This window comes from Hemiscyllium ocellatum, chromosome 39 (assembly GCF_020745735.1).
Source record: "Hemiscyllium ocellatum isolate sHemOce1 chromosome 39, sHemOce1.pat.X.cur, whole genome shotgun sequence".
NCBI classification, from domain to species: domain Eukaryota; kingdom Metazoa; phylum Chordata; class Chondrichthyes; order Orectolobiformes; family Hemiscylliidae; genus Hemiscyllium; species Hemiscyllium ocellatum.
In genome coordinates, this window is record NC_083439.1 from 30,267,800 (window position 1) to 30,278,401 (window position 10,602).

Consider the following 10,602-nt stretch of genomic DNA (forward strand, 5'->3'; position numbering starts at 1 on the left):
GTCGATTTCACCAGTTTCCTCATTTCCCCTCTTCCCAGCCCCACCCTATCCCATTTATCTCTCAGGCATCTTGAGGGCATCCCCTCATTCCTGATGACGAGCTTGTGCTTGAAACAATGTCTCTCTTGTTCCTCAGATGCTGCCTGACTGACTGTGCTTTTCCAGCAACACACTTTCCGACTCTGATCTCCAGCATCTGTAGTCCTCACTTTCTCCCAACTCAGTACGTGCACCGAGAAATTGCAAATGGAGTTCAACGTAGGTCAGTAGGAGGTGTTACATATTGGGAAGTCACATCAAGGTAGGAGTTTCATGATGAATGATTGGACCTTAAGGAGTGTAGTGGGACAGAGGAACCTTGAAGTTCAGGTGTATGGTTCTCTGAAAGTGGAGTCACAGGTAGACAGGGCAGTGAAGAAGGCTATGGGCACACTGGCCTTCATCAGTCAGGGCACTGAGTACAGACGTTGGGAAGTGATGTTGCAGGTGTACAGAATGTTGTTGAGGCTGCACTTGGAGTATTGTGTTCAGTTTTGGTCACCTTGCTACAGGAAAGATGCTATTAAACAGGATAGAGTGCAGAAGGAATTTACAAGGATGTTGCCAGGACTCAGGGTCTGAGTTGGAGGGAGAGGTTGCACAAGCTCTGATGTTTTTCTTTCGAGCAAAGGAGCCGGGGGGTGGGAATCTTATGGAAATGTAAAAGGTCAAGAAAGTCATGGATGGGATGAATGTACTCAGTCATTTTCCCAGGATTGAGGAGTCAAGGCCGAGAGGGCACCAGTTTATGGTGAGAGGGGAAAGAATTGGGAATTGAAGGGCAATGATTTCACACAGAGGGAGGGCCGCATATGGAATAAGAAGCCATCAGAGGTGGTTGTGGCAGGTACATAAACAACGTTCAAAATGCATTTGGACAGATTCGTGGATAGGAAAGGATTAGAAGGCTGTGGACCATGTACAGGGAAATGGGGTTAGTGTGGATGGACATTTTCATAGGCAGGGACCAAATTTGCCAAGGGGAGTCGGTTCCATAATTTCCCACCCTCAATGATGGGGGAGTCCAGCACAAAGGATAAAGCTGAAGCATTTGCAACAACCTGCAGTCAGAAATCTCCATAGGGACAAGCCACTGTAGTCCCCAGCATCACTGATACCTGTCTTCAGTCTGTACTATTACCAAGGAGTCCTTGGAAAACTGATTTAAAAAACCTCTTTGCTGGTTGGAGTCATGCCCAGCACAAAGAAAGATGGTTCTGGTTATCAATGTTCAATCACCACATTCTCAGGACATCTCTGCCAGAGTTCCTCAAGATACTCTCTTACTTACAACCATGTCAACTGCTCCATCAAAGACCTTCCCTCCATCAGAATGTCACAAGTGGGGATGTTTGCTGATGATTGCCCAGTGTTCAGCCCCATTGACAACGTCACAGATACTGAAACAGTCCCTGTTCAAATGCAGCAAGATCTGAATAACATTCACATTCAGAACACACAACTGTCAGGCAATGACTGTCTCCAACAAGGGAAAATCTCACTGTCACACCATGACAGTCTCCATGACATTCCCATTGCTCAATCCCTCACTATTAACATCCTGTGGCTTCTGTCTCAGCTGGGATTTGTTGCCTGTCCTGAATTGCCCTTGATTTGCTCAGCTATTTCAGAATCAGTGACATTGCTGTGGGTCTGGAGTCACATTTAGGCCAGACCAGGTCAAGATGGTAGATTTCCTTCCCTGATGGGAATTGTGAACAAGATGGGATTTTATAAAAGATTAGTTTCACAGTCACAATTACCAAGAGTAGATATTTTCAAAAAAAAAGACAAAACACAAAAATCCATCAGTGACTACAATCAGATTTGAGCCCCCAGCCGCAGATGATTAACCCAACTCACTGAATTCCTGTCTCAGTAACATTACCATGATGCCACTTGTCCCACCCATCTGTAGACAGAAGCCTGAACCTCGGACACATGGCTCAGTTATAGCCATTAGTGTCAAGAAATCAGGAGTTTAATGAACATAGAATTCCTGCAGTGTGGAAACAGGCCATTCAGTCCAACAAGTCCATACTGACTCTCTGAAAAGTAAGCCACCCACCCTTACTTCACATTTAACCCTGACTAATGCACCTAACCTAATCATCCCTGAACACAATGATCCATTTAGCACAGCCAGTTAACTTAACCTGCACATAGAGTCATAGAGATGTACAGCATGGAATCAGATCCTTTAGTCCAACTCATCCATGCTGACCAGATATCCCAACCCAATCTAGTCCCACCAGCCAGTACCCAGCCCATATCCCTCCAAACCCTTCCTATTCATATACCCACCCAAATGCCTTTTAAATGTTACGATTGTACCAGCCTCCACCACTTCCTCTGGCAGCTCATTCCATACATGTGCTACCCTCTGCGTGGAAACGTTGTCGCCAGGGTCTCCTTTATATCTTTCCCATCTCACCCTAAACCTATGCCTTCTAGTTCTGGACTCCCCCACACCAGGGAAAAGACTTGATCTATTTACCCTATCCATGCCCCTCATGATTTTATAAATCTCGATAAGGTCACCCCTCAGCCTTTGATGCTCCAGGGAAAACAACCCTAGCCTGTTCAACCTCTGTATAGCTCAAATCTACCAAACCTGGCAACATCCTTGTCAATCTTTTCTGAACCCTTTCATGTTTCACACCATCTTTGCAATAGGAAGGAGACCAGAACTGCACGCAAAATTTCAACAGTGGCCTAACCAATGTCCTGTACCTCTGCAACATGACCTCCCAACTTCTGTACTCAATACTCTGACCAATAAAGGAAAGATTCCAAATGCCTTCTTCACTATCCTATCTACCGACGACTCCACTTTCAAGGAGCTATGAACCTGCGCTCCAAGGTCTCTGTTCAGCAACACTCCCTAGGACCTTACCATTAAGTGTCTAAGTCCTGTTAAAATTTGCTTTGCCAAAATGCACCACCTCACATTTATCTGAATTAAATTCCATCTGCCATTTCACTGCCCATTGGCCCATCTGATCAAGATCCTGTTGTCATCTGAGGTAACCGCCTTCACTGTCCACTACACCTCCAATTTTGGTGTCATCTGCAAACTTACTAACTATACCTCGTATGCTCACATCCAAATCATTTATATAAATGAGAAAAAAGTAGAGGATCAAGCACCAATCCTTCACTGGTTACAGGCCTCCAGTCTGAAAAATAACCCTCCACCACCCTCTGTCTTCTACCTTTGAGCCAGTTCTGTATCCAAATGCCAAGTTCTCCCTGTATTCCATGAGATCTAACTTTGCTAACCAGTTTCCCATGGGGTATCTTGTCGAACACCTCACTGAAGTCCATCTCAATCACATCTACTGCACTGGCCTCATCAATCCTCTTTGTTACTTCTTCAAAAACCTCAATCAAGTTTGTGAGACATGATTTCCTTCGCACAAAGCCATGTTGACTATTCCTGATCAGTCCGTGCCTTTCAAAATTCATGTACATCCTGTCCCTTAGGATTCCCTCCAACAACTTGCCCACCACCAATGTCAGGCTCACTGGTCTATAGTTCCCTGACTTGTGCTTACCACGCTTCTTAAACAGTGGCAGCACGTTAGCCAACCTCCAGTCTTCCGGCAACTCACCTGTGAGTATTGAGGTTACAAGGTGTCCAGCAATCACTTCCCTAGCTTTCCACAAAATTCTGGGGAACACTTGATCAGGTCCTGGTGATTTATCCATTTCAAGACATCCAGCACTTCTTCCTCTGTAATATGGACATTTTTCAAGATGTCACCTCATCTATTTCCCTAGAGATTCTTTTCCACAGTAAATACTGATGCAAAATATTCATTTAGTATCTCCCCCATCTCCTGCGGCTCCACACAAAGGTCGCCTTGCTGTACTTTGAGGGGCCAAGTTCTCTCCTTAGTTACCCTTTTGTCCTTTATGTATTTGTAAAAGCCTTTTGGATTTTCCTTAATTCTATTTCCCAAAACTGTCTCATGTCCCCTTTTTGCCCTTCTGATTTCTCTCAAGTATATTTCTACTGCCTTTATACTCTTCAAAGGACTCATTGATCTATTCTGTCTATACCTTATATATGCTTCCTTTTTCTTAACCAAACCTTCAATTTCTTAAGTCATCCAGCATTCCCTACACCTGCCAGCCTTCCCTTTCACCCTAAGAGGAATATACTTTCTCTGGATTCTCGTTATCTCATTTCTGAAGGCTTCCCATTTTCCAGCCATCCCTTTACCTGCGAATATCTGCCCCCAATCGGACTTTGAAAGTTCTTGCCTAACACTGTCAAAATTGGCCTTTCTCCAACATTTGGATCTGGTCTCTCCTTTTCCATCACTATTAAAAAAATTAATAGAATTATGTTCGCTGGCCCCAAAATGCTCTCCCACTGTCACCCCAGTCACCTGCCCTGCCTTATTTCCCAAGAGTAGTCAAGTTTTGCAACTTCTCTCATAGGTTCATGGACATAATGAATCAACAAAATTTCTTGTACACACTTCACAAATTCCTCTCCATCTAAACCCTTCACACTATGACAGTCTCACTCTATGTTTGGAAAGTTCAAGTCCCCTACCATAACCACCCTATTATCCTCACAGATAACTGAGATCTCCTTACAAATTTGTTTGTCAGTCCAGTCCATCGCTGAGCTATGTTTCTGTATTTGCTATGGTTTCCCAGTCACATGTTCCTAACCACCCCCTGAGTTTATCTGCCTTCCTGTTACTTGTTGTATTGTGGAAGGAAACCCACACAGATGCAGGGAGAACTCCACACAGATCATTGCCAGCATTGGCCATCGAACCCAGGTCCCTGGTGCAGCAATGCTTACCACTGCACTGCTATGCTGCCAGTGAGAATGCAAGAGAAATCATAGCGCAGTGTGCAGAAACACAATTCATGTTTTGTGTTGGGTGTGACTTTTGAAAGTTTTGCAGAATCGCTCCTCAAATGATGCCAGACCACGTTGGTTTTTTTCCCCCCAGGATTGTGTGGTTTACTTCAGATTTACAGGCCATGCAGTATCTTGCTTTTAGTCCCTGAAGGTAAATTCCTTCCAGTGGCTTCAGCATGTGACAGTCCTGTCACTTTAAGAATTATATTTTGTCCTGGATTTTAAAAAAGAACTTGGTGGCAAAGGCAGGGAACTGTCTATTAGAAACCAGTGAAGTCAACAGCTTATGAGGCCTTGGGTTTTGTTTAAGAAATTGGAATAAAAGCAGCAGCCTGAACGGGTACAGTCCAGCTCTCAGAACCAGAATTAGTAGATTTAACTTTCAGTGGTTGTTTTGGAGCCTAGAAATGGAAGTTATTTACCTCCCCACCCCCCTCAGGGGTTATGGAATTATGATGACTGGACCAGAGTCAAAATATGTGGTACTGGAAAAGCACAGCCAGTCAGGCAGCATCTGAGCAACAGGGGAGTCAACATTTCAAGAATAAGCTCAGCATCAGGAATGAGGGAGGAGGCACCAAGGCAACAGACAGATAATGGGAGGGAGTGGGGCTAGGTGAAAGGTAGCTGGGAATACAACAGAGATGAAGGTGGGGGCTGCTGGTGATAGGTAGGAAAGATAGACAGACATGTTGGACAGTTCAGAAAGGACTGTGCTGAGTTAGAAAGTTGGATCTGGGATGAGAGGGGAAGAACACGAGATCAGAACTGGCAAAGTCCACATTGATCTCCTCAGGTTGGAAGATGATGTGTCCTTCTTCCAGAAGTGTGGGGCTAGAATCTGGTGGCAGAAGCAGTCCAGAACTTGTATGTCCTGAGACTATGAGGGGCAGTTGGAGTATTCAGTCACAGGAAGATGAGGTTGGTTGGTGTGAGACCCAAAGATATTCTGCAAGTTGGTGGAATCAACTGTCAGACCAAAGGGGTAGCCATGGGCACCTGCATGGACCACAGCTATGCTTGCCTCCATCTGGTACATGGAACAGTTCCTCTTCCACAGCTACACTGCCACCATTACACATCTTGCCCTCTATTTCATTGATGACTATTGTTCATATGTTGTACTCCCATGTGGAGCAAGAACAGTTCAGTGTTTACTGCGGAGGACAATATGGAAGGTGGAAAATGGGAACTAGATGGTGACATCTTGAAAAAATTTCAAGATCAGAGCAGGTGGTCCTAGATGGCTTAAACCACATCCCCTGTTTGAGATGAGAGCACAGTCATACAAATTCACCTCAAGGAAAAGAACAGCCATCAAATATTCCAAATGGGGTTCTCAGCATTCGACTGACCGGAAACCTTTCTGAACATTTAGTTTGATGGTTTAGGGAATGTGATAATATTCAGCCCATCAGTTTGAAAATCCAATACTGTAGATTTCAGTAACTTGAGGGATAACAGGACACAAACAGGACTGCCCACACACCAGGAGATGGCAACATTGGGAACGCACCCAGACACTGCTGAAGAGAATCTGAACAGACTAGAAACACCAAATGTTTCTCCCTCAGACACCCCCACATCTGAGCACTTCCTCCAGCACATTATGCAAACTGATTTAATCAGAATGGAAAGCCCCTTTCCAAGGTGGTCATCAATCCCCTGTACTCCCTGGGAGGAGCAAACAATATCTTCCATAACCCAATCAATCAATCATTCAAGAAGCTTGGTTCATGGATTAGAGAGGCTAAACATAGGGATTAACCCAGGAATTCTTTAAAGAAAGAATGCAGAAGCAAACCAGCTCCAGACAGAAGACACCATGAATCACTGCTTTATTTGACTATTTCAATCACCAGTTGATGGGTGTTTGCTTGTGTCTCCTGTACAGGAGGAAGGCCAGCAATGAAGCAGAGATCAGACAGACAGCTGTCACAGTCAGGACCACCATCACAACCAGCTCTGACTCCACACCTACAAAACAAGGAGAAACCAATGGTTACTGAGGGAAAACAGGGACAGAAAGGGAAACCAGCAGGCAGCCAACTCACCGCTTGGAGACCTCTCCTGAATCCTTCCATCACCCTCAGTGAGGGGCTGCGTTGCCAGGTTGGTCAGCTCAATATCCAGAATGATCAGGGGGCCTCCCCCTCCCACTCCAATCCAGCTTCACTCTCTGCAAGAAGAAACATCCTAGTCAGAGAGGGGAAGTGGGGGTGAGGAGAAATCCCCACATCTAAGGGGCAATGTCTTACCAGCTTCAGGTTAAAGGTCTCTCCTTCTTCTGGAGGGAAAGAGGAGCTCCCTTGTGCTCCCACAATTCCCCACATGGCAACAGGCACAAATGTCACTGTCTGACCCCTCCAATGGCCTCCAGCTAAACAAGAGAAACAGCCCATCAACCACATGGTGCATCACCTCTCCCAACAACAACATCCCTGAGGGACAGGGAGAGGGAACTTACATATGCTCCAGCTTCTGGAAAGTACAAGCTTTGTTCCTGGAATCTCCCTGATCCACTGCAGCAACTCTCAGGTGACAGGTGATGAATATCTGAGGGACACAGTCAGAACAAGTCAGTGTTTAGTGACTCCCTCCCCAATGTGGAGAAACCCATCAGCAGCTTCCTCTTACCAAGGAACGCTCATCTCCATAGAAACGGAAGGCATCCAGGTCAAACTGGAGCTTGTCCGGCTTCCGCCCGTCTCTGGGCAACACAAAGGTTGAAAAGGAGTCCTCAGCTTTGCTGTCCAGGAGGCAACTGCAGATGGACAAAGGGCCATGAAGTGAATGGAGTGAAGCCATTGAGATGGGAGCAGCTGGAGAAAGCAGAGAGCTCCTTACCCATTGTAGTCAATGATGCTGTATCTTGGTGTGGAGTCCTTGTCTGGGCTCAGTGTAGCTACACAGTGATCAATTACAGCTTCAGGGGCACATGGTTGACCATTGAAACAGATGCCTCAATGTGAATGAGTTCTCCCAGGGAGTAGACAGTGGAAGTGCGCTCTGTAATCCAGTCACCTGAAGTACAGCAAGACAAGGGTTGGATCCAATGGGTGCAACACCCAGATAGAGACCAGGAGATCCCTCCCCAGTCACCCATCACATACCATTCTTTAGACACAAGGAGAATGACAGATGCCCTTCTCCAGACTTGTGGAGCTGAATGGGATCCAGGTGGGCTTGATGATCACATTGCCCTTCTGAGGGGGCGGAGGAGATCCAGGGTAGCCATTTTAGGACAGTGCCAGACAACAGCAGCAGGGGATCATACTGACAATCGAGTAACGATTCTCACCTCAAATAATGATATTCAATGGGAACAACAGCCCCATTTGTTCTCACAATGATCGATCCAGGATAGTTTGGGATATGGGTCAGGTGGGTGGTGTAGACCAGGAAATTTCCAGTCATCTGAAAGACACCAGCTTAAGAATGAGGGGCTGATCTGAAATGAGAAAGGTTCTACACAGGGTTCACAATGAAACCATCCCACTGTGACAATTCTTTCAGGGTGTGATAGAAGCAACCTCCTGAACCTACAAACATCCATCTAACCTAACCCCATTCCCAGAGCTGGAGACACCACTATTCAAGAGGATTAGTCATTTAACAATGTATGACATCATTCCAAAGATCAGATTAGAATTCCTGATTCAAAGGTTGGTTAAAGGGAGGATGTGTGTTGTGCTCCCAGACAGAATTACAGATAAATATGGAGGGAACAGGAATGTGGTGATTGTTATGAAAGGAAAGAGGTTGCCAGGATCTTTTAGCCATCTAATTCCCAATGTAATCAGGAAACCTCCAGGTCTGAGAAGAGATTACTAACAATACCTAGAGATGAAACAGCAAGCCAAGGCAATAAATGTCCAAGAGTTCAGAAATGTAGAGAAAATAATAGTTCACTAGAATGAAATCAAAGTCCATTTGCCTGATGGGAATGGAGCTACTTTCCCTTGAACTAAACACAGGTCATGTGGCTGTATCATGCTGCTATCCTGATCAAGGGTTTTTGCCCAAAACATTGATTTTCCTGCTCCTCGGATGCTGACTGAACTGCTGTGATTTTCTAGCACCACACTAATCTATGCTGCTGTATCAGTTGCATTCCTATAACATCTCGATTGAAAAACTACACAACTGAATGCTGCACTGTGGAAAAAGTCACTAAATCAATTCAGGAGAAAGTTCACAGTATCCAAACAAAATCCACAAGTCACCACATGATACCCAACTCATACTGACAAAATATACATTATAACAGAACATACACAAATAAAAGCTTCCAAACCCGTAAAAATGGCAGCACGAGACTAGAGAAGGAGAACAGTTAAGGCAGAGTCCAATCCAGGATAGGAACCAAGTCTGGAGTATTTGAGGAAGCAGGAGAATGGTCCTTCTCAATATCAATGGTTTCTCAGTCAGGAGACATCTACAGCCCAAACTTCCATCAAGTGTAGACAAGGAAGAGAAATCAGAAGTGATGAAATCTACATGGATCCCATGTGGTTGGAGGGTGCCAAAGATGGAAGATGGTGTTCATCCTCCAGTTGTGAGGTGGCTAGAATTGTGGCTGAGGCAGCTAAGGACATGCAGGTCCTTGGCAGGCAGGGGGTGGGGTGGGGTCAGGTGGGGGAAAGGGGTGTTGGAGTGTTAAGATATATACCCCAGGATTGGAATCTAAGAAAGCAGGAGAATGTTCCTTCACAATATCAATGATCTCAGCCAGGAATTGTTGACAGCCCAAGCTTCCAGCAAGAGTAGACAACCCCCATTACCTGCAATCTGCTGCCACACTCATGCAGCCCATAGTCAAAGAGGACAGTCTGGTTCTCAGGGTAGAACCTGGTTGCCCGACAACCTGCTGTCCCCAGGGTCAGGTCAGCAGCTTTAATCAGGTGCCTGGTTCCAAATACATCCAGCTGGGCCCTGACCAGCAGGTTGTGCTCTCCACACTGCACCATCACAGTCTGCAGTGGGGACACACTCCCAACCTCAGACATTCAGAAACTAGAACCAATGGGACCATCATGAGATGGCACTCCCGCAGGAACAGGGCTGGCTCTCACTATTGGCCATAGAAACCTCTGGCTCAGAAACTGTTACCATGTTTCAGAGCAATAAACCCCTCACTACAAAATCACCCATGATCACAAACAACTCAACCATCCCCAACCAGCTCCTTTTATACACACAACCTGCACTCACCTGACACCAATGTGACCAGAAGCAGCAACATTGAACCAATCAACCAGCCCCAATCTCTCCAATTTCCAACAATGACTGAACTCATCAAGTTATTACCAGGAGGGCCTATTTCATTTGGACCAATGGGAGTGGCTGTGAGGTCACCTGACTGAATTCAGCTCCACAAGGTCTCATGGTGAAGGCTCCATGAATACAATCATCAAACGTAGCTCATTGAGCCAGGAGGGTGTCTGCTGGGTCCTGTTCACCCTCACTTGAGAGGACTGTCAGTGAGACCCACGGAGAGATTGTCTGAGGATGGGGTAGGGTAGAACTAAGGGATTGACCTTATATTACACCTCCCCCTGGAAGAGTTTGATGGAGGCAATATGGAAGAAAATTTTTTCTGTACCTAAACTTGTCATGTCCTTGTCAGGGGAATGTTTGATTGGGACAATGCAAGGAGAGCTCAACTTTCACTT

At 45.6% G+C, this 10,602-nt stretch overlaps 1 pseudogene; it reads right to left on the bottom strand.

Annotated features, from left to right (window-relative positions):
• Positions 1-6,765: 6,765 nt before the first annotated feature.
• LOC132834222 (zona pellucida sperm-binding protein 3-like) lies at positions 6,766-9,897 on the bottom strand (annotated as a pseudogene).
• Between the last annotated feature and the right edge of the window lie 705 nt (positions 9,898-10,602).